This window comes from Arachis stenosperma, chromosome 10 (assembly GCF_014773155.1).
Source record: "Arachis stenosperma cultivar V10309 chromosome 10, arast.V10309.gnm1.PFL2, whole genome shotgun sequence".
Taxonomy (NCBI): domain Eukaryota; kingdom Viridiplantae; phylum Streptophyta; class Magnoliopsida; order Fabales; family Fabaceae; genus Arachis; species Arachis stenosperma.
Genome location: NC_080386.1, coordinates 87344339 through 87368006, shown reverse-complemented (window position 1 = coordinate 87368006; position 23668 = coordinate 87344339). Strand labels below are relative to the sequence as shown.

Below are 23668 nucleotides of genomic sequence, written 5' to 3'. Positions count from 1 at the left end.
GAAGAATACTCATTAGAGCTCATGAATGGCAGAAGTAAATCCAATGGGATCTCTATGGTCTCAGTGTGAGCCTCAGATTCCCATGGTTCCTCATTAGGGAACTCATTGGAGGCCAGTGGACGTCCATTGAGGTCTTCCTCAGTGGCGATCACTGCCTCTTCCTCCTCTCCAAATTCGGCCATGTTGATGGCCTTACACTCTCCTTTTGGATTCTCTTCTGTATTGCTTGGAAGAGTACTAGGAGGGAGTTCAGTAACTTTCTTACACAGCTGACCCACTTGTGCCTGCAAGTTTCTAATGGAGGACCTTGTTTCATTCATGAAACTTTGAGTAGTTTTGATTAGATCAGAGACCATGGTTGCTAAGTTAGAGTGGCTCTGCTTAGAATTCTCTGTCTGTTGCTGAGAAGATGATGGAAAAGGCTTGCCATTGCTAAACCTGTTTCTTCCACCATTATTGTTGTTGAAACCTTGTTGAGGTCTCTGTTGATCCTTCCATGAGAGATTTGGATGATCTCTCTATGAAGGATTATAGGTGTTTCCACAGGGTTCTCCCATGTAATTCACCTCTTCCATTGATGGGTTCTCAGGATCATAAGCTTCTTCTTCAGATGAAGCGTCCTTAGTACTGCCTGGTGCATCTTGCATTCCAGACAAACTTTGAGAAATCATGTTGACTTGATGAGTCAATATTTTGTTCTGAGCCAATATGGCATTCAGAGTATCAATCTCAAGAACTCCTTTCTTCTGATTCGTCCCATTGTTCACATGATTCCTTTCAGAAGTGTACATGAATTGGTTGTTTGTAACCATTTCAATGAGTTCTTGAGCTTCTGCAGGCGTCTTCTTCAGATGAAGAGATCCTCCAGCAGAGCTATCCAATGACATATTGGACAGTTCAGACAGACCATCATAGAAGATACCTATGATGCTCCATTCAGAAAGCATGTCAGAAGGACACTTTCTGATCAATTGTTTGTATCTTTCCCAAGCTTCATAGAGGGATTCACCTTCCTTCTGTCTGAAGGTTTGGACTTCCACTCTAAGCTTACTCAATTTTTGAGGTGGAAAGAACTTTGCCAAGAAGGCATTGACTAGCTTTTCCCAAGAGTTCATGCTTTCTTTAGGTTGTGAGTCCAACCATATCCTAGCTCTGTCTCTTACAGCAAAAGGGAATAGCATAAGTCTGTAGACCTCAGGGTCAACCCCATTGGTGTTGACAGTGTCACAGATTTGCAAGAATTCAGCTAAAAACTGATGAGGATCTTCCAATGGAAGTCCATGGAACTTGCAATTCTGTTGCATTAGAGAAACTAATTGAGGCTTAAGCTCAAAGTTGTTTGCTCCAATGGCAGGGATAGAGATGCTTCTCCCATAGAATTCGGGAGTAGGTGCAGTAAAGTCACCCAGCACCTTCCTTGCATTGTTGGCATTGTTGTTGTTTTCGGCTGCCATGTCTTCTTCTTGTTTGAAGATTTCTGTTAGGTCCTCTACAGAGAGTAGTGCTTTAGCTTCTCTTAGCTTTCGCTTCAAGGTCCTTTCAGGTTCAGGGTCAGCCTCAACAAGAATGCTTTTGTCTTTGCTCCTGCTCATATGAAAGAGAAGAGAACAAGAAAATATGGAATCCTCTATGTCACAGTATAGAGATTCCTTGAGATGTCAGAGGAAAAGAAGAATAGAAGGAGAAGGTAGAATAAGAAGAATTCGAACTTATCAAGAGAGATGAAGTTCGAATTGTTGATAGTGGAGGAGTATTAGTCCTTAAATAGAAGGATGTGAGAAGAGGGGAAGAATTTTCGAAAATAAATTAAAAGATTTTGAAGAAATTTTGAAAAATTGAAGAATGATTTTCGAAAATTAAAGTTGGGAAAGAAATAAAGTGATTTTTGAAAAAGATTTTGAAATTAGAAATCAAAAGATTGAAAATTATTTGGAAAAAGGTGTGATTAAGAAGATATGATTGAAGAGTTATGGTATTAAAAAGATATGATTGAAAAGATATGATTGAGAAACAATTTAAAAAGATTTGATTTTTAAAATTAATGACTTGGCTAACAAGAAATTTAAAGGATATGATTCAAATATTAAACCTTTCTTAACAGAAAAGGCAACATACTTGAAATGTTGAATCAAATCATTAATTGTAGGCAAGTATTTTTGAGAATGGAAAGAAATTGATTTTGAAAATATATGATTGAGAAGATATAGTTTGAAAAAGATTTGATTTTGAAAAATTATGAAAACTTGAAAAAAATTTGAATTAAAAACAAAATCTTCCCTCTTGTATCATCCTGGCGTTAAACGCCCAGAATGGTATCCATTCTGGCGTTAAACGCCCAGCTAGGTACCCTGGCTGGCGTTTAAACGCCAATTTTCCTTCTTCACTGGGCGTTTTGAATGCCCAGCTTTTTCTGTGTAATTCCTCTGCTGCATGTTCTGAGTCTTCAATTCTCTGTATTATTGACTTGAAAAGACACAAATTAAAAAATTTTTTTTGAATTTTTTAATGATGAGGAATAATCAAAATGCAACTAAGATCAAATAAACAATGCATACAAGACACCAAACTTAGAAGTTTGTATACTATTGACACTAACAAATTGAGAATGCATATGAGAAACAACAAAACACTCAAGACAAGAGAATTTAAAGATCAGAGCAAGGAAATCATCAAGAACAACTTGAAGATCAATGAAGAACATAATGCATGTAATTTTTTTCGAAAATTAAAAGAATAAAGACATGCAATTGACACCAAACTTAAAATTAGACACTAGAGTCAAACAAGAAGCATAAAAATATTTTTGATTTTAAGATTTTATAAATTTTTTTGTGCTTTTTCGAAAATTGAGTGGAAAAGAAAAACAAGGTTTCAAAATTCTTAATGAGAATTCCAGGAATCATTGCAATGCTAGTCTAAGACTCCGGTCCAGGAATTAGACATGGCTTCATAGCCAGCCATACTTCAACAAATCATCATGAAACTCTAGAATCCATTCTTAAAAAATCTGAAGAACAAAATAGAAATATTTTTTTGTATTTTTGAAAAATTTTTGAAAAGTAAAAAGCTTAAACATAAAATAAAATTACCTAATCTAAGCAACAAGATGAACCGTCAGTTGTCCAAACTCAAACAATCCCCGGCAACGGCGCCAAAAACTTGGTGCATGAAGTTGTGATCATCAATGGCGCCATCAACATGGTATGCTCAATTGCAATCTCAACTCTTTATCACAACTTCGCACAACTAACCAGTAAGTGCACTGGGTCGTCCATGTAATAAACCTTACGCGAGTAAGGGTCGATCCCACGGAGATTGTTGGTATGAAGCAAGCTATGGTCATCTTGTAAATCTCAGTCAGGTGGATTCAAATGGTTATGGAGGATTAATGATTAAAAGATAAATAAAACATAAAATAAAGATAGAGATACTTATGTAATTCATTGGTGAGAATTTCAGATAAGCATATGGAGATGCTTTGTCCCTTCCGTCTCTCTGCTTTCCTACTGTCTTCATCCAATCCTTCTTACTCCTTTCCATGGCAAGCTGTATGTTGGGCATCACTGTTGTCAATGGCTACAGTCCCGTCCTCTCAGTGAAAATGTTCAACGCGCTCTGTCACAGCATGGCTATTCATCTGTCGGTTCTCGATCATGTCGGAATAGAATCCAGTGATTCTTTTGCGTCTGTCACTAACGCCCCACAATCGCGAGTTTGAAGTTTGTCACAGTCATTCAATCCCTGAATCATACTCAAAATACCACAGACAAGGTTTAGACCTTCCAGATTCTCAAGAATGGCCGCCAATGGATTCTAGCTTATACCACGAAGATTCTGATTAAGGAATCCAAGAGATATCCACTCAATCTAAGGTAGAACGGAGGTGGTTGTCAGGCACACGTTCATAGGTGAGAATGATGATGAGTGTCACAGATCATCACATTCATCAAGTTGAGGAACAAGTGATATCTTAGAACAAGAATAAGCTGAATTGAATAGAAGAACAATAGTAATTGCATTAATACTCGAGGTACAGCAGAGCTCCACACCTTAATCTATGGTGTGTAGAAACTCTACCGTTGAAAATACATAAGAACAAGGTCTAGGCATGGCCGAATGGCCAGCCTCCCAAAGAGGGTTCAATCATAAAAACATGATCAAAAGATGATCCGAAGATTGAAAGATTCCCCCAAATACAATAGCAAAAGGTCCTATTTATAGAGAACTAGTAGCCTAGGGTTTATAGAAATGAGTAAATGACGTAAAAATCCACTTCCGAGCCCACTTGGTGTGTGCTTGGGCTGAGCATTGAAACTTCCATGTGTAGAGACTTTTCTTGGAGTTAAACGCCAGCTTTTGTGCCAGTTTGGGCGTTTAACTCCCACTTTTGTGCCAGTTTCGGCGTTTAATGCCGGGAATTCTGAAGCTGACTTGGAACGCCTGTTTGGGCCATCAAATCTTGGGCAAAGTATAAACTATTATATATTGCTGGAAAGTGCTGGATGTCTACTTTTTAACTCAATTAAGAGCGCACCAATTGGACTTCTGTAGCTCCAGAAAATCCACTTCGCGTGCAGGGAGGTCAGAATTCAACAGCATCAGCAGCCCTTTTTAGCCTCTGAATCAGATTTTTGCTCAGGTCCCTCAATTTCAGCCAGAAAATACCTGAAATCACAGAAAAACACACAAACTCAAAGTAAAGTCGAGAAAAGTGAATTTTGAAATAAAAACTAATAAAATATAATAAAAACTAACTAAAACATACTAAAAGCATACTAAAAATAATGCCAAAAAGCGTATAAATTATCCGCTCATCAATTTATGTATACATAAGGATAAAATTAATAAATTAGAAACTATTCCTTTAGGTAGTTCTATCTCTGCTTTAATTGGAGGTATACCTAAAAAATATAATGATCCAGGTCCATGTATGGTTAACTATACTATTGGAGGTGTGATATTTTCTGATTGCATGTGTAATTTAGGAGCGTGTGTTAGTATAATGCCTTTGTCTATATATAATGCTTTAAGGCTCTTTCCCTTAAAAAGGTCGGCAGCTCATTTTGTGTTGGCAGATAAAAGCATTATTACAGTGATTGAATTGCTGAAGATGTATTAGTGAGCATCAAGGAGCTCACATTTCTCATTGACTTCTATATCCTGGAAATGCCCCCTAATGACTCCGGGAGCCATCATCAATCCTGTTTGGAAGACCATCCCTGAAGACTTTAAAGTTCAAGCTGGATGCATTTTAAAGAACTTATTCATTTGAAATAGATGGCAGAATAGTAAAATTCAGTTTAAATGAAGCTATGAAGCATCCTCCGGAAGATCATCCTATCTCCCAGTGTGACATCATTGATGAAACTGTAGCTGAAGTTCACCAGGAAGAATTAGAAGAGAAGTACATAGGGCAAGGTCCAAGTGTGGGGACACTTTTAGAAGACAATGAGAGCACTTTACCATTATCACCAGCTCTGGATAATCCAGAGCCTGGCCATGAGCAGAAATTAGAATTAAAGCCCCTCCATCCGCACCTCAAGTATGCTTACCTTGAGGACAAGCAGAAGTTTCCAGTTATCATTGCAAGCGAACTCACTTCTCAACAAGAAGAATAGCTACTCAGTGTACTGAGAAAACATAAGAAAGTGATTGGATGGAGCTTGGCGGATATAGTAGGTATCAACCCTCAAGTTTGTGAGTACAGAATATTCTTAGAAGAGGGAGCAAAACCTGTCTGTCAACCTCAAAGGTGATTGAATCCCACAATCTTAGAAGTTGCCAAGAAGGAAGTGACCAGGCTACTTAAAGCAGATATCATTTATCCTATCTCAGATAGCGAATGGGTCAGTCCAGTACAAGTGGTGCCCAAGAAGTCTGGAGTCACAACAGTAAGAAATGAGAAAGGAGAGCTTCTGACAACTAGAGTGCAGAATTCATGGAGAGTTTACATTGACTATAGGCGTCTCAACCAAGCCACTCACAAGGATCATTTTCCCTTGCCATTCATTGATTAGATGCTTGATCGCTTGTCAGGTAAATCCCATTATTGCTTTTTAGATGGTTATACAGGCTACTTTCAAATTCATATAGCCCCTGAAGATCAGGAAGAGACTACTTTTACATGTCCTTTTGGAACTTATGCTTATAAGAGAATGCCCTTTGGCTTACGCAATGCACCAGCTACTTTCCAAAGGTGTATGATGAGTCTTTTCTCTGATCTCATTGAGACCTGTATGGAAGTTTTTATGGATGACTTTAGCGTATATGGTGATTCATTTAGCCTTTGCTTGGATAGTTTATCTAGAGTATTGGATAGGTGTGTTAGTTCAAACCTTGTTTTAAATTTTGAAAAATGTCATTTTATGGTGAAACAATGAATTGTTCTAGGACATGTTGTTTCTGATACTGGTATCTCTGTAGACCCAGCAAAGGTGGATGTTATTTCTAGTTTACCTTACCCCTCCTTCGTGAGGGAAGTCCGTTCGTTCCTTGGCCATGCAAGTTTTTACAGGAGATTCATTAAGGACTTCAGTAAGGTAGCATTACCTTTATCCAGATTGCTGCAGAAAGATATCAAGTTCGAGTTCAGTGAAGATTGTAAGCAAGCTTTTGATAAGCTGAAGACCGCCTTGACTCAAGCTCCAATTGTGAGAGGACCAGACTGGAGCCAGCCATTTGAAATCATGTGCGATGCTTCCAATCATGCATGAAACTAAGGATCCTTTCGAAATTGCTTATGCGTCTAAGACTTTAGACGCTGCTCAGTCTAATTACACTACTACTAAAAAAGAGCTCTTAGCTATTGTGTTCGCTCTGGATAAATTCTGAGCCTATTTACTTGGTACTAAAGTAGTAGTGTACTCAGACCACGCAGCTCTAAAGTATTTATTAGCTAAAAAAGAGTCCAAACCAAGGCTTATACGTTGAATACTGCTACTACAAAAATTTGATTTAGAAATTAAGGATAAAAGTGGTAACTAGAATCTAGTGGCAGACCACTTGAGTCGCCTTGAGCACATTAAGGATGCCTCTACTCCTATAGATGATAATTTCCCATTTGACAACTTACAAGCAGTATCTGAAGTAGTCCCTTGGTATGCGCCTGTAGCTAATTATCTAGTCAGCCACACTTTTCCTCCAAACTTTACTAAGCATCAAAGAGACAAGCTAAAAAGCGAGTCCAAATATTTTATATGGGATGATCCGTATTTATGGAGGTGTGGTGCTGACCAGGTAATTAGACGGTGTGTGCCTCAATCAGAATTCTAGTCCATTTTAGAGGCCTGCCACTCATCTGAGAGTGGAGAACATTTTGGCCCTCAAAGAACAGCTAGAAAAATTTTAGACTGTGGATTCTGGTGGCTTACTCTTTTTAAAGATGCTGCTGAATTTTGTAAATCTTGTTTCCCATGCCAAAGGTTTGGTAATATATCCAAGAGGGATGAGATGCCTCAACAGATTATGATTTTCTGTAAAATTTTTTATGTTTGGGGCATTGACTTCATGGGTCTATTTCCAAATTCTAATGGTTACTTTTATATATTGTTAGCTGTAGATTACATTTCTAAATGGGTGGAAGAAATTCCTACCCGCACTGATGCTAACATTGTTGTTTCCTTTGTTAGAAACCATATCATTTGTTGCTTTGGATCACCACGAGCAATCGTGAGCGATCAAGGCACCCATTTTTGTAACAGAAGACTAACAGGATTATTGAAAAAGCATGGGATAATTTATAAAGTGGCAACAGCCTACCATCCCCAGACTAATGGGCAAGCCGAGGTGTCTAACAGAGAGATAACGCGTATATTGCAGAAGATAGTCAAACCTCATAGAAGAGACTGGAGCACCAGACTACAAGATGCACTCTAGGCATACAGAACAGCATACAAGACACCCATTGGGATGAGTCCCTTCCGCTTAGTTTATGGAAAAGCCTGTCACCTCCCAGTTGAGGAAGAGCACAAAGCCCTTTGGGCAGTGAAGGAGTGCAACATGGGATTTGAGAAAGCCGGAGCTGAAAGAAAGTTGCAACTGCAGGAATTAGAAAGCCTTCGCCTAGAAGCTTATGAGAACTCCAAGCTTTACAAGAAAAAGATGAAGGCTGTGCATGATAAGCACATCAAGAGGAGAAAGTTCCAACCTGGGGAGTTAGTCCTCCTTTACAACTCCAGATTGAGGCTCATGCCAGGCAAGTTGAGATCAAGATGGGACGGTCCTTATAGGGTAGAGAAGGCTGAGCCATACGGAGTTTTCCACCTGAGTCATCCTTCAAGCTCTGAATTCATCAAAGTCAATGGACATCGCTTAAAGCTATATCATAGTGAGAAGATGAAGAAAAACAAGGAGCTAGAGATCTTCCTCTTGGAGGATCTACCTACAGTAGAAGACTGAGTTAGTGGAGCGTCCAACTTAAGGACGTTAAAGCAAAGTGCTGGGTGGGAGACAACCCACCATGGTATGATCGTTCCTTTCTCTCTTCTTAGTTTTCTTTTTCAATAACTATTCTCAGTATTAGTGCATATAGTTTTCATTTGCATATTGCATATAAAAAAAACAAGAAAGAGGCACGCGACGCGACAGCGTCGCTGACGTGTCCGCATCATATGTGCCCTAGGAAGAAAAGTGAATTTTACAGAGAGTCACGCGAAAGCACGGCTGGAGGCGTGCCTTTGGCACAAATTGATCCACGCGACTGTGTGCCCGACGCGTCCGCGTCGATTACGCGAATGCGTGCCCTGAAAATCGACGTAAAAAAGGGTGTATAGCAGAATGTTAGGCTGGAACGGGGCTGGAATGGTGCCAGATTCACAAGCCCTACGCGTCCGCGTCATTTTTCAAAGTATGGCCATTCACACGATCTCGTCCACCACACGATCTCGTCCACCACACGAACGCGTCACCCTGAAATTTGGCAACAATGAGTTTCGAACAGAAAGTTGCACGAACGCAAGGCTGCCCTCGCGCCACTAGCACAACTCATGTCACGCGTCCGCGTGACCGACGCGTCCGCGTGACCGACGCGTCCGCGTGACCGACGCGTCCGCGTGACCGACGCGTCCGCGTGACCGACGCGTCCGCGTCACTTTATATAAGCGCTATTCGTGCGAACGCGTGACCCACGCGTCCACGTCGCCTGCGCCGCACAACTTATCCATATCAGCCAAAATATCTTATCTTTTCTTCCCCAAATCCTAATTTTTCTTCCCCCTTCTTATTTTTTTCTTCCCCCTTCTTCCTTCTTTCTCACTTTCTACTTCCTCTTTCTCACCACCATCATCAAGGTCTTTTCTTTTCTTCTTCCCTCTTTACTTTTCTATTCTTATTCTTCTTTTTATGTTTTCTTTTTCTTTTTCTTTTTACTTTCATTATCTATGCTTTCTTTTTCTTTCTTTTTCTTTTAATTAGTGTTGATTTGGGTCATTATTCCCTATATTTTGCTTGTGGATTATTCGGAATTATTTGACAATTATATATTACTTTTTATAGGGTTTCCAGCATGTTCAATTTAATACTTTCTACAACTTATTTCCCATGCATGATATGTGTTTGTGAAAACGCCCATATGGCATTGTGCACTATTTTTAGATTTCTTTTATTCTACTACTCTAAATGCTTGCTTTCCACAAAACCTTTTTTCTATTTTATTAATTAAATATAATTGTTATTACAAATATATTGTTAGTTTAAAAGACTTGGTAATCTAGCTTGGACATTGAATGCTTGATCTATGCTACTCATGCCTTTGCCAGCATGCCAATAAATACCTTGCATTTAACTGTCATCATATGCACTTGCTATATTTCCATTGATAACTTTTCATATGTAGTCATGACCATCTGTTAACGTCATTCTTCTTTACTGTGCATTGATTACCACCTTTCCCGTTTTCTTCCTTGCTCTAACCCTTGAACTTTTAACGTCTTTGCTCTTTTCCTTTCAGGATGGCCACCAAGAAAAGAAAGGAGAAAGCTACTCCCAAACCACCAGCAAGGAGAGGAACAAAAAGAGCATTAGTGGCATAGCCATCTTCAACTGCAATTAAGCCCTCAACAAAAAGAATTAAGAAGATTATAAAGGTCGATAAAAAAGAGAAATCCTTTCCAGCAAAAGACACTGCGCGATTTCCCAACCGTTACTGTGAGCAGATGTTCCCCATCCTCGCAGAAAGGAATTACAACAACGAATACCTTCTTATCCTCCCGACCCGTATTGCTGAATTTGTTGAGCCGCGAATTGAGCGACGACAATGGGGATTCCTACAAAGACAGCCACGGCAGGTTAATCTTTCATGGTTAGTTGAATTCTACTCCAATTTCCACTTGCCAACCCTGTAGTCTATCTATGTCCGTCAGAAGCAAGTCCCCATTATAGAAGAGGCCATTCAAGGAGCTCTAGATCTTCCCCTGCTCCAGAAGAATTGGACGCATTCCAAGAAGTCTCACTCAAGCGCCAGACATACCAATTCGACTGGGACGTTGTTCTCAGTGTTATCACACAACCTGGCAGCAGATGGATTTATGGATACCATCGTTCCCGACCTAAGGGAATATCGGCTTCTGCACTTACCTTGGAAGCTCGCGAATGGGCACAGATTATGTCCCATTACATCTTTCCGAGCACTCATGAGTCCTCCTTCACTGCAGACTTGGCCGTTCTACTATGGTGCATTCTTACAGACAAGCCTCTAAACCTACCAAGACATATCCAGAATGCCATAGGACACGTACAAATTGCGGGCAACTTACCTTTCCCCGCCTTGGTCACAGATCTTGTCTCAGCAACCGGAGTCTCCTACAGAGCTGGGGACACCAAAGCCATACTTCCACGGGATGATCAGTACATCTCTAACGGGAAATATCTCAGGCCACCAACAACCACTACCAGCCAGTCCGCAGAACAAGCTGCAGACATTCCCCCTTCCACACCACAATCACTTTCAACAAGTCAGCTACTCCATCAAATACTGGAGAGGTTGGACCGACAAGACCAGAAAGCGAAGCTACGAGAGCACTGCAACCAGCGCTGATTCAAATACCTCAATGAGCTACTCACAGGCAACCACAGACTTGACAAAAACCCAGACACTCCGGACCCCACTTTCTTTACCAGCACAGGGAGCCATGACGGTCTCGACTGTGGAGATACTATTACCATCCTACCTTTGTTCCTGACAGATGGCACCGAGGACGGTGCAAAGCCTTAAGTGTGGGGAGGTCGGTCAGTACCTGACTTCCGGAGGTAATTTCTCTTCCTTAACACCAATAAAATAGAATATTTACTTAGTTTTTCTTTTTTTTTAGAATAGGATAGATTGCATAGTAATAGGTTAATTGCATGCATGTTTTACTTGATTGAAAAGATAATAAGTTTCCTCTAAGACCCAAATTTTTTGTTTTTTCACTAATTTAAATAAAAACTTTTATGTTAAATTTGTTTGAAGTTGTAATTGGAACATGGTTTTCGAGCTAAAGAACACACAATCTGTGAAACTTTAAGCCTAAATACATGGTTACAATATTTAACCATAAATATTTTATTCTTGTGTGTTTACTTCTTTATGATTATAATTTGAATTTTGTTTTATTCTATATGTCCAATGTTAATGTGTTATATGCATGCATATGATTGAGACCATTATTTGTTTAGCTCACTTATCCCAAATAAGCCTACCCTTTAATTTACCGTTGTTAGCCACTTTGAGCCGTTTTAATCCCATTTGTTCTACATTTTACCACATTACTAGCCTTAAGCAGAAAAACAATTAAATATCCCAATTGAATCTTTGGTTAGCTTAAGATAGAAATTGTGTGTTAATTGAGTATGGGAAGATTGTGGGAACAAAGGTTAATAAAGGAATGTGTCATGATAAAATAATGCGGAATTTGGGTACCTACTCATGTGAAACTATAAAAGAAAATTAAAAATCTATGTGCATTGATAAGCTATGTTTATTTTCATGTTAAAAAAAATTGGCATATATATATATATATATATATATATATATATATATAATAGTAAGGGGACAAAATTACCTCAATGATAAGTTAAAGTTCAACAATCAATGCACATGTGATAAAATTAAAATAAAGGTTGATGCATGAGTATGGAATGTGAAAAGGAAATTCTGGATAGCTAGGTATGAAATTTGAAGTTATATAGAATATACATATATAATTAGGTGAAAGCTTGGGTTAATTAAAGATTCAATTTATAAGCTCACTTAGCCATATATACCCTTACCCTTACCTTAGCCCCATTACAACCTTGAAAAGACCTCATGATGTTTGCATTGGTACATTAAATGTTGTTGATTGGTTAGGTGAAGAACAAAAATTAGAAAGCATGATTAGAGAAGGATAGAGAGATTACCCTATACACTAGAGTGATTAGAGTGCACACACACCATCAGTGAGGGTTTAATGCTTGATTCTATGTCCCCTGCTTTCACGAGCTCTCTTCTTACAAATTTACTTGCTTTTACTGTATGATTTGAATTAGTGGAATCTACTCTATGTTTTGTCTTAGAGAACTTATTTATTTTTAATCAAATAGACAAAATCATATAGTTGCATTCATATATATAGGTTGCATTGTATTGCATGAATCTTACATGTCCCTATTCATTCATATTTATCTCCTTCAACTAAGCATGAGAACATGCTAATGTTTAAGGGTGGGGAGGATGATAAACCATTATTTTATGATTTATCTTGTGTTTAATTGTGTGGTTTTATCAAGTCTTCACCCACTTATTCATATGATTTGCATGTATTTACAACTTCTTCCTAAATTTGTGCTATGTTTGAAAACTTGCTTCTTAGAGATCTTTTAATTATGTATTTTAATTTTCCTCTATACCATTCGATGCCGTGATCTGTGTGTTAAGTGTTTCAGGCTTCATAGGGCAGGAATGGCTTGGAGAATAGAGAGGAAGCTTGCAAAAAATGGAAGGAACACAAGAAATTGAGGAGATGACCGCGCGAAATGGAGAAAATCACAGCCACGCGCTCGCGTGCCTGACGTGAACGCGTGGATTGAAAGCTGCACGAGTGACGCGCATGTGGGGATGATGCGTACGCATGACTAGGAAAACACTGAATGATGCGCACGCGTGGACGACGCGTACGCGTGACATACGCGATCTGCAGAATTAAAAAAATTCACTGGGGGCAATTTTGGGCCGCATTTTAACCCAGTTTTTGGCCCAGAAACGCATATTAGAGCCAGGGAACATGCAGAGACCAAGGGGGGACGACACATTACGATAATTCTTAGTTTTAGATCTGATTTTTGCTCCTCCTCTAGGTTTTTTCTCTACACATTCATAGTTTTTAGGATTTTGTTTTTATTTCTTTTTGGATTGGGATATTGAGAAGAGTTATTACCTCTGCAAGACTTCATCGCTCTAGTTTGTTTTCTCTAATTTTCACTTACTCTTTCATATCCTTAATTTGTTTAGAGTTACAATTGGATTACTTTTAGAACTTATTAATACAAGAACTATTTTTATTTTTAATTAATCTTTTTTATTATTGTTTATCATGTCTTTCTTTATTTCCTTTTTTTATTTTGTGAAGTTTACATTCATGATGATAGAGTAGCTCTCTAACTTGATTGGGAGTTGATTGAAAGGAGAACTTTGAGTTGGAATGCTCAAGAGTAAAATTGTAATTGGGTTTATTGTTGGATAGCTCTCTAGTCACTGACACTAATCCTTCCCAAGGGAGAGGATTAGAACTTGTGAATCGAAGTAGACTTCCAACTTACTTGACTTTTCTCTACCTAGTAAAGGATAACTAAGTTGAAACAACCTTCAATTATCAATTGATCTTGGGAGAACTCCAACAAGGATAGAACTTCCGATTAATCTACTCCCGGTCAAGATTTTTATTTAAATTACATAAATTCTCTGATTTAATTTCCTGTTTATCAAACTCAAAACCATTTTGGAAAACCTCTGATTAATAAAATAGCACATCTTTCTGCAACTCATTGGGAGACGACCTGGGATTCAAACTCCCAGTATTTTAATTCTAATTTTGTGACAACCCTTCTAAATTGATAAGCGGATTTTTGTTGGTTAAGAACTGTACTTGCAACGTATCTCTCACATTAATTTCTTAATCTTCCAATTTCCGCCACGTCAGCCTCCTATCTCCCTCTTTGGAAAATATAATTAGCGTGCCACGCCCAGAGACTGGCGTGCAACACCCATCATTTTGCCTTAGTTCCAGTAGCTGGCGTGCCATGCCCAGCATTCAAGTGGCACGCCCAGTTGAGACTCTTGAGCTGGCGTGCCATGCCTTCGATACGAAGTGGCACACCCAGCCTTTGCATTGGCCTTCTTGTACGCTGGCTTGACATGCCTGGATGCTCAAGTGGCACGCCTAAGTGAGGGTGAGGGCTTTGGCGTGCCACGCCTTCGACCTCAAGTGGCACGCCCAAACCTTTTTAGCCTTCAGCCCCTTCTCTGGAATCTTGTACTATCGTGCCACGCCATGCTTGCTCAAGTGGCACGCCCATTCATTTGTAGTTTTCCTAAGCTTGGCATGCCACGCCTGGATGCTTAACTGGTACGCCCAAGTGATTTTTGAAGCTGGCGTGCCATGCCTTCGATACCAAGTGGCACGCCCCAGTGATGATCCTTCTGGAGTGATGAACTGATGCGCCACACCCATGGCTCAAGTGGCACGCCCATAGTAAGTGATGGGTTAGGCGTGCCACGCCCAGTTTGGCATGCCATGCCCCTTTAGTGGCCTTTATTGTTGTTCTCTGGAAAACTGTACTGGCGTGCCACGACCATGTGAATGCTTTAAGGATCTTTTCTGGACTTTAGTACTGGTGTGCCATGCCCAGCTCCTGGCGTGCCACGCTAGTGCATTTTTGTGGCGTTTGCTCCAAGTGGCACGCCAGTTTCACACACCCAACTTGTTTTGTTGTTTTCATCCCCTTTTTGATGTCTTTTTCACCTGAAATTCAGCTTAACTCAATTCAAAGCAATGTACCATAATATTCATCAAATATTGCATGAATTGCAATGATCAAATGAGATTATGCTCTTTTATGGTCCTTTTTATGCAAGAGAAAAAAGGTAGATGATGCAAGTTATCACATTGCATATAGAAGAATGCCATTCGGGTTGTGTAATACCCCAGCTACCTTCCAAAGATGCATTCTATCAATCTTCTCAGATATGGTAGAAAACTATTGAAGTTTTTATGGATGACTTCTTTGTTTTTGGTGATACTTTCAATGCTTGCTGGCATCATTTTACCCTAATCTTGAAACGGTGCCAAGAAACTAATTTGGTTTTAAATTGAGAAAAATGCCATTTTATGGTGCCCGAAGAAATTGTTCTTGGTCACAAAGTTTCAAGAAAAGGGATAGAAGTTGACAAGGCAAAGGTAGAAATCATAGAGAAAATTCCCTTACCAACTAATGTAAGAGCTGTTAGAAGTTTCTTAGGGCATGCGGGATTCTATAGAAGATTCATGAAGAATTTTTCAAAAATAGCCAAACCACTGAGAAATTTGCTAGTGGTTGATAATCCTTTTATCCTGGATGAAAGCTATAAGCATGCCTTTAAAACTTTAAAAACTAGACTCACCACAACACCAATCATCAGACCCCCAAATTGGGAATTGTCTTTTGAACTTATGTGTGATGCAAGTGATTTTGCTATTGGTGCTATACTAGGACAAAGGAAGGGTAACTTGCATCATGTCATTTATTATGCAAGCAAAGTATTGAATGAAGCACAGAAAAACTACACCACAATAGAGAAGGAATTATTGGCTGTGGTTTATGAATTTGATAAGTTTATATCATACTTGATTAGATCTAAGATTGTAGTTTATACTGACCGTGCTGTCCTTAAGTGATGCCAGGGCATCTTGGCCAGTTTCACTGACCTTTTCTTTATTGTTTTTAAGGTAGTTTCATGCATTTCCTTAGGAAATAAGCTAGTTTTGGGTGGATATTCACTTATACCTTGATTCAAGCATACATTGTGCCTTTCACATGATTTCATGAGGATTTTGCATGAGTTTAGTAACAAATTGTATGTTGCATTACCCATGACTTGGACTAGAACTTTGATGCACTCTATTGCTTGATTTTAGGACCAAAGGAAGCAAGGAAGAACCACTTAGCAGTCACGTTAATCTAATTAACGTTACCACTAACTTGGAATGGGAGGTAACTTGCAAAGTTAATGAGAAAAGTGATTGCCAATAATGCTCTCGAAGCCATCATTGCCCACGTTAAGAGTCACGTTAACTAAGTTAACGTGAACTCCAACGTGAAGAAGGGACTTTGAGCCAACGTTAGTGACACTTAACATTATCACTAACGTTGGCCAATGATCATAAGTGGCCACGTTAGAGTCCACGTTAACTTAGTTAACGTGGCCTCTAACGTTAAAAGGGGGAAGGAAGCCAACGTTAGTGACACTCAACATTGTCACTAACGTTGGCCTAAGGTGCAATGTACCACGTTAACTCCCACGTTAACTTGGTTAACGTGGGAGCTAACGTAAGAGGCAAGGGAGGTCGACAACGTTAGTGACACCCAACATTATCACTAACATTGGAAGCTCCCACAAAACCCCCAAGGAGCCACGTTAACTTTCACGTTAACTTAGTTAACGTGGAAGCTAACGTTGATGAGTGAAAGATGAGCCAACGTTGGTGACACTCAACATTGTCACTAACGTGGGGGATGGCTAAGAATGGCCACGTTAGAAGCCACGTTAACATAGTTAACGTGGGACTCTAACGTGAGACATAAGGGCACACTAGAACGTTAGTGACAATGCTAAGTGTCACTAACGTTCTTGAAGGTTGGCAAGGCCACGTTAGAAGCCACGTTAACCTAGTTAACGTGGGACTCTAACGTGAGACATAGGGGCACACTAGAACGTTAGTGACAATGTTGAGTGTCACTAACGTTCTCGAAGGTTGGCAAGGCCACGTTAGAAACCACGTTAACCTAGTTAACGTGGGCTCTAACGTGAGGCAAAGCGGTACATTGGAACGTTAGTGACAATGCTGAGTGTCACTAACATTCTCGAACTCATACTTTCACTAAACGTTAACACCCCTAACGTCCTAAGCTAAAGTCTCTGCCCACTTCACACTTTCTCTCCGCAAGTAAAACCAAGCCCAAATGAAGAAGAGAACTGCTTCAAACTCAAGATCCAAAGGCCCAAGACTTGAAGAGCCAACTAGAAGCTGAGAAGAGTAGTATATATAGGAGTAGCTTTGAATTATTTAAGGAGTTCTGGAAGTTGGAAAATAGCACTACTCTCTGTTTTTTACCTTCTCTGCTCTTCTAGTTCTATGATGTATTCTCCATCTTTGTTTTCATTTTCTAGAGCTATGAACAACTAAACCCCTTTCATTGGGTTAGGGAGCTCTGTTGTAATTTGATGGATCAATACTAGTTTTCATTATTCTTCTTCTATCTTTTCTCTTGATTTTACTTGAAAGCTTTTGATCTTCATCCCATTGGGTAGTTATCTTGGAAAAGAGGCTATTCAAACTTGGATCTCTTCTGAGCCTTGAAAGAGGAATGAAGAGATCAAGCTAGAAATGCTTTCTCATGCTGGACCAAATTGGGTTTGGATGGATATGTGACTATAATCCTCTCAATACTTGATTTGGGAAATGCATGTGGTATAATCAGTGACCACACTTAATCTCTTCTCATGAGCAATTGACCAAGGAATTGGCTATTGATCAAGATTTGAGAGATTGAATTGTAAGAAATTGTAATTCAATCAATTAAGATTGCCAAGGAGATCAATGAGTGCATTGATTGAGGAAGAGATGAAAATGAACTTGATCCGGAGAATTGCAACATCTCCTGCGCCCATTGAACTCCCCAATTCTGATCTCACCCATTCTCTTTAATTTCTGCGTTTACTTTCATGATCAAACACCCCATTTCCATTTACAATTCTGCAATTTACTTTCAGTCATTTACTTTCAGCCCTTTAATTCTAGCATTTACTTTTTCCGTCATTTACATTCCCGCTATTTTATTTTCTGCAAATCTCAACCCAAATCCTGAATTCGGTCAACTAGAACATTCTTCTAATTAAAGTTGCTTGATCAATCAATCCCTGTGGGATTCGACCTCACTCTATTGTGAGTTTTTACTTGACGACAAATTCAGTACACTTGCCGAAGGAAATTTGTTGAGAGACAGTTTCCACCTGCATCAAGTTTATGGCGCCGTTGCCGGGGATTGATTGTGCATCAACAATGATTAGATTGGAAGATCACTAGATTGAGCATTTTTATTTTGTTGATTTAATTTTCTGCTTGAGTAATTTACTTTCTGTCTTAGTTAACTTCTTCCCTTCCCCCTATACTCTTTCGTGTTCTTTGTTATTTACCATTCAGTTTGCTAATCCACTAACTGTTTGATATATTGCATCACTCACAACTAACAGTAATTCTGACAGTAATACTATCTGCACATATTGTTACTTGCTTGTACTTGTTGGTTGTATGACAGGGAGAAGAAGCGGGGCTTCAACTTCCTTCGATTCTGAACCTGAGAGGACCGTCCTTATATTAAGGAGGGAAGCAAGAGAAAAACATGCAGTTGGTGCTGAAGAGGAAGAGTATTTTGAACCCAACATGGAAGAGGATTTGGAGAACAACCATGAAGAGGAGGTTCATAATCAAGGCCATGCCAACCGTGCTGGGCAAGAAAGGAGGGTCTTAGGATCCTATATCAATCCTAATCCTGGAAACTATGGGAGCAGCATTTAGAAGCCCACTATACATGCCAACAATTTCGAGCTAAAACCTCAGCTCATCACTCTTGTGCAGAATAATTGCTCATTTGGAGGAGGTGGTCAAGAAGACCCGAATCAACACTTGACCACTGGTGGACAAAATTGTGATCACTATTCTTTTCAAGTTGTTTGTCTTTGTATGAAATCACTATTATGGCACTGGTTGAATTCACAACTCCGTTCAACTAACCAGCAAGTGTACTGGGTCGTCCAAGTAATAAACCTTACGTGAGTAAGGGTCGAATCCACAGAGATTGTTGGTATGAAGCAAGCTATGGTCACCTTGTAGATCTCAGTCAGGCGGATTATAATTGGCTTTTAATAAGTTCAAAAATTAATAATAAAAGAAATAATAAAAAGGATAGAAGACTTATGCAGATTCATTGGTGGGAATTTCAGATAAGCGAATGAAGATGCCGCATGGCTCAAGGACGCCTGCTCTTCTACTGCTTCTACTCAATCCTTCTTACTCCTTTCCATGGCAAGCTGTGTATAGGGGTTCACCATCAGCGGTGGCTACTTTCAATCCTCTCGGGAAAATGATCCTATGCGGTTGTCAATCGCACGGCTAATCGTCTGGAGGCATCACCCATGGTTGATGGCTACATCCCATCCTCGCAGTGAAAACTAATGCTCACGCACTCTGTCACAGTACGGCTAATCACTGGTTGGTTCCTGCGCCTACTGGAATAGAATCCCTTGATTCTTTTGCGTCTGTCACTAACACCCAGCACTTGCAAGTTTGAAGCACGTCACAGTCATTCATTACCGGAATCCTACTCGGAATACCACAGACAAGGTTAGACTTTCCGGATTCCCAGGATCCTACTCGGAATACCACAGACAAGGTGAGACTTTCCGGATCCTCATAAATGCCGCCATCTATCTAGCTTATACCACGAAGATTCTGTTGGGGAATCTAAGAGATACACATTCAAGCTCTGTTGCATGTAGAACGGAAGTGGTTGTCAATCACGCGCGTTCATAAGTGAGAATGATAATGAGGGTTATCTAACTCATCACATTCATCATGTTCTTGGGTACGAATGAATATCTTGGAATAAAACTAAGATAGCATTTGAATAAAAGAAGATAGAATTGCATTAATACTTGAGGTACAGCAGAGCTCCACACCCTTAATTTATGGTGTGCAGAAACTCCACCGTTGAAAATACATAAGTGAAAGAGGTTCAGGCATGGCCGAATGGCCAGCCCTTTCCATGATCAAGTGACCGAATATTCAAAGAGATAAAGTGGTCAAAAGATGTCTAATACAATAGATAACTGTCCTATATATACTAGACTAGCTACTAGGGTTTACATGAGTAAGTAAATGATGCATAAATCCACTTCCGGGGCCCACTTGGTGTATGCTTGGGCTGAGCTTGATCAATCCACGAGCTGAGGCTTCTCTTGGAGTTGAACTTTGAGTTATGACGTGTTTTGGGCGTTCAACTCCGGATCATGACGTTTTTCTGGCGTTTAACTCCAGAAAGGAGCATGTACTTGGCGTTCAACGCCAAGTTACGTCGTCATTCGTCGAATAAAGTATGGACTATTATATATTTCTGGAAAGCCCTGGATGTCTACTTTCCAACGCCGTTGAGAGCGCGCCAATTGGAGTTCTGTAGCTCCAGAAAATCCATTTCGAGTGCAGGGAGGTCAGAATCCAACAGCATCAGCAGTCCTTTTGTCAGCCTTTTTCAGAGTTTTGCTCAAATCCCTCAATTTCAGTCAGAAATTACCTGAAATCATAGAAAAACACACAAACTCATAGTAAAGTCCAGAAATGTGAATTTAACATAAAAACTAATGAAAACATCCCTAAAAGTAGCTTGAACTTACTAAAAACTATATGAAAACAATGCCAAAAAGCGTATAAATTATCCGCTCATCACAACACCAAACTTAAATTGTTGCTTGTCCCTAAGCAACTGAAAATCAAATAGGATAGAAAGAAGAGAATATACTATAAAGTCCAAAATATCAATGAATATTAATTTAATTACATGAGCGGGACTTGTAGCTTTTTGCTTCTGAACAGTTTTGGCATCTCACTTTTTCCTTTGAAGTTCAGAGTGATTGGCATCTCTAGGAACTTAGAATTTTGGATTGTGTTATTGAATTTCCTAATTTAAGCATGTTGATTCTTGAACACAGCTACTTATGAGTCTTGGCCGTGGCCCTAAGCACTTTGTTTTCCAGTATTACCACCGGATACATAAATGCCACAGACACATAACTGGGTGAACCTTTTCAGATTGTGACTTAGCTTTGCTAAAGTCCCCAGTTAGTGGTGTCCAGAGCTCTTAAGCACACTCTTTTGCCTTGGATCACGACTTTAACCACTTAGTCTCAAGCTTTTTGCTTGGACCTTCATGACACAAGCACATGGTTAGGGACAGCTTGATTTAGCCGCTTAGGCCTGGATTTAATTTCCTTGGGCCCTCCTATCCATTAATGCTCAAAGCCTTGGATCCTTTGCTTTTTAAAATTTTCGCCATTTTTTTTTGCTGCTTTTTCTTGCTTCAAGAATCAATTTCATGATGTTTTTCAGATCATCAATAACATTTCTCTTTGTTCATCATTCTTTCAAGAACCAACAATTTTAACACTCATAAACAACAAGATCAAAAGACATATGCACTGTTCAATCATTCATTTAGAAAACAAAAAATATTGTCACCACATCAATATAATTAAACTAAATTCAATAATAATTTCGAAAACTATGTACTTCTTGTTCTTTTGAATTAAAACATTTTTCTTTTAAGAGAGGTGAAGGATTAATGGAATTTATTCATAGCTTTAAGGCATGGTTACATATTAATGATCATGAAATAGAGACACAAAACATAGATAAACACAATAATTAAAAACCGAAAACAGAAAGAAGTAAAGAACAAGGAATGAATCCACCTCTAGTGGCGTCTTCTTCTTGAAGGACCAATGATGTTCTTCAACTCTTCTATGTCCCTTCCTTGCCTTTGTTGCTCCTCCCTCATTGCTCTTTGATCTTCTCTTATTTCTTGGAGAATGATGGAGTGCTCGTGATGTTCCACTCTTAATTGTTCCACATTATGGCTCAAATCTTCCAAAGAGGTGTTGAGTTGCTCCCAATAATTGTTGGGAGGAAAGTGCATTCCTTGAGGCATTTGTTGATGATGAACTTCCTCATGTTCTCCTTGAGGGCCGTGAGGAACTTCTCTTGATTGCTCCATCCTTTTCTTGGTGATGGGCTTGTCTTCTTCAATGGAGACATCTCCTTCTATGATAACTCCAGCTGAGTAACATAGATGGCAAATAAGGTGAGGGAAGGCTAGCCGTGCCATGTGTGAAGGCTTGTCAGCTATTTTGTAGAGTTCATTGGAGATGACTTCATGAACTTCCAATTCCTCTCCAATCATGATGCTATGGATCATGATGGCCCGTTCTTCAGTAACTTCAGATCGGTTGCTTGTAGGGATGATGGATCTTTGGATGAACTCCAACCATCCTCTAGCTACAGGCTTGAGGTCCAGTCTTCTTAGTTGGACTGGCTTGCCTTTGGAGTCTATTCTCCATTGGGCACCTTCCACACAAATGTCCCTAAGGACTTGGTCCAACCTTTGATCAAAGTTGACCCTTCTAGTGTAGGGGTGTTCATCACCTTGCATCATAGGTAAATGAAACGCCAACCTCACATTCTCCGGACTAAAATCCAAGTATTTCCCCCTAACCATTGTGAGATAATTCTTTGGACTTGGGTTCATACCTTGGTCATGGTTCCTAGTGATCCATGCATTGGCATAGAACTTTTGAACCATTAAAATTCCAACTTGTTGCATGGGGTTGGTTAAGACTTCCCAACCTCTTCTTTGAACTTCATGTCGGATCTCCGGATACTCATTCTTCTTGAGCTTGAAAGGGACCTTAGGGATCACCTTCTTCTTTGCCACAACATCATAGAAGTGGTCTTGATGGCTCTTGGAGATGAATCTTTCCATCTCCCATGACTCGGAGGTGGAAGCTTTTGCTTTCCCTTTCCCTTTTCTTGAGGAAACTCCGGCCTTAGGTGCCATTGGTAATGGAAAAACAAAAAGAAGCTTATGTTTTTACCACACCAAACTTAAAATTTGCTCGTCCTCGAGCAAGAAAGAAAAGAGTAGTAGAAGAAGAAGAAGAGAATATGGTAGAGAGGAAGAGTGGGAGTTCGGCTATATAGGTGGAGAAGGGATTTGTGTTGTGTGAAAATGAAGAAGAATGGAAGGTTATTTATAGGGAGAGGGAGGGTGGTGGTTCGGCCATTTGGGTGGGAATGGGTAGGAAATTTAATTTTGAATTTTATGAGGGTAGGTGGGGTTTATGGGGAAGAGGAGGTTGATGTGAATGGTGAATGGGTAATTGGGAAGAGGATTTGAGGTGATTGGTGAAGGTTTTTGGGAGGTGTGATATGGGGAAGAGTGAATTGAGATTTGGATTAGGAGAGTGTGATTAGGATTAAAAGGTAAGATGGGAATATAGTAGGTGGGGATCCTGCGGGGTCCACAGATCCTGAGGTGTGGATCCTGTGGGGTCCACAGATCCTGAGGTGAAAACAAATACCATTCCTTCACCATATAGGCATGTAACATGCCTTCATGTATCATTCTGGCGTTCAAACGCCCATTGATGCATGTTCTGGGCGTTCAACGCCCATGTAATGCATGTTTCTGGCGTTGAACGCCAGTTTCATGCTTGTTTCTGGCGTTCAGCGCCAGCTTGTCCTCTTCGTGCACCATCCTGGCGTTTAACGCCAGGTTGTTGCTTGTTTTGGGCGTTCAACGCCAGAATGGTGCTCTGTTCTGGCGTTGAACGCCAGACAGATGCATCTTA

At 39.8% G+C, this 23668-nt stretch overlaps 1 non-coding gene across 1 annotated transcript; it reads left to right on the top strand.

Annotated features, from left to right (window-relative positions):
* Positions 1 to 941: 941 nt before the first annotated feature.
* On the top strand, positions 942 to 1049 carry LOC130958736 (small nucleolar RNA R71). Its single transcript, XR_009077842.1, has one exon. It is a non-coding gene; the product is annotated as a small nucleolar RNA R71 (small nucleolar RNA).
* The last annotated feature ends 22619 nt before the right edge of the window (positions 1050 to 23668 follow it).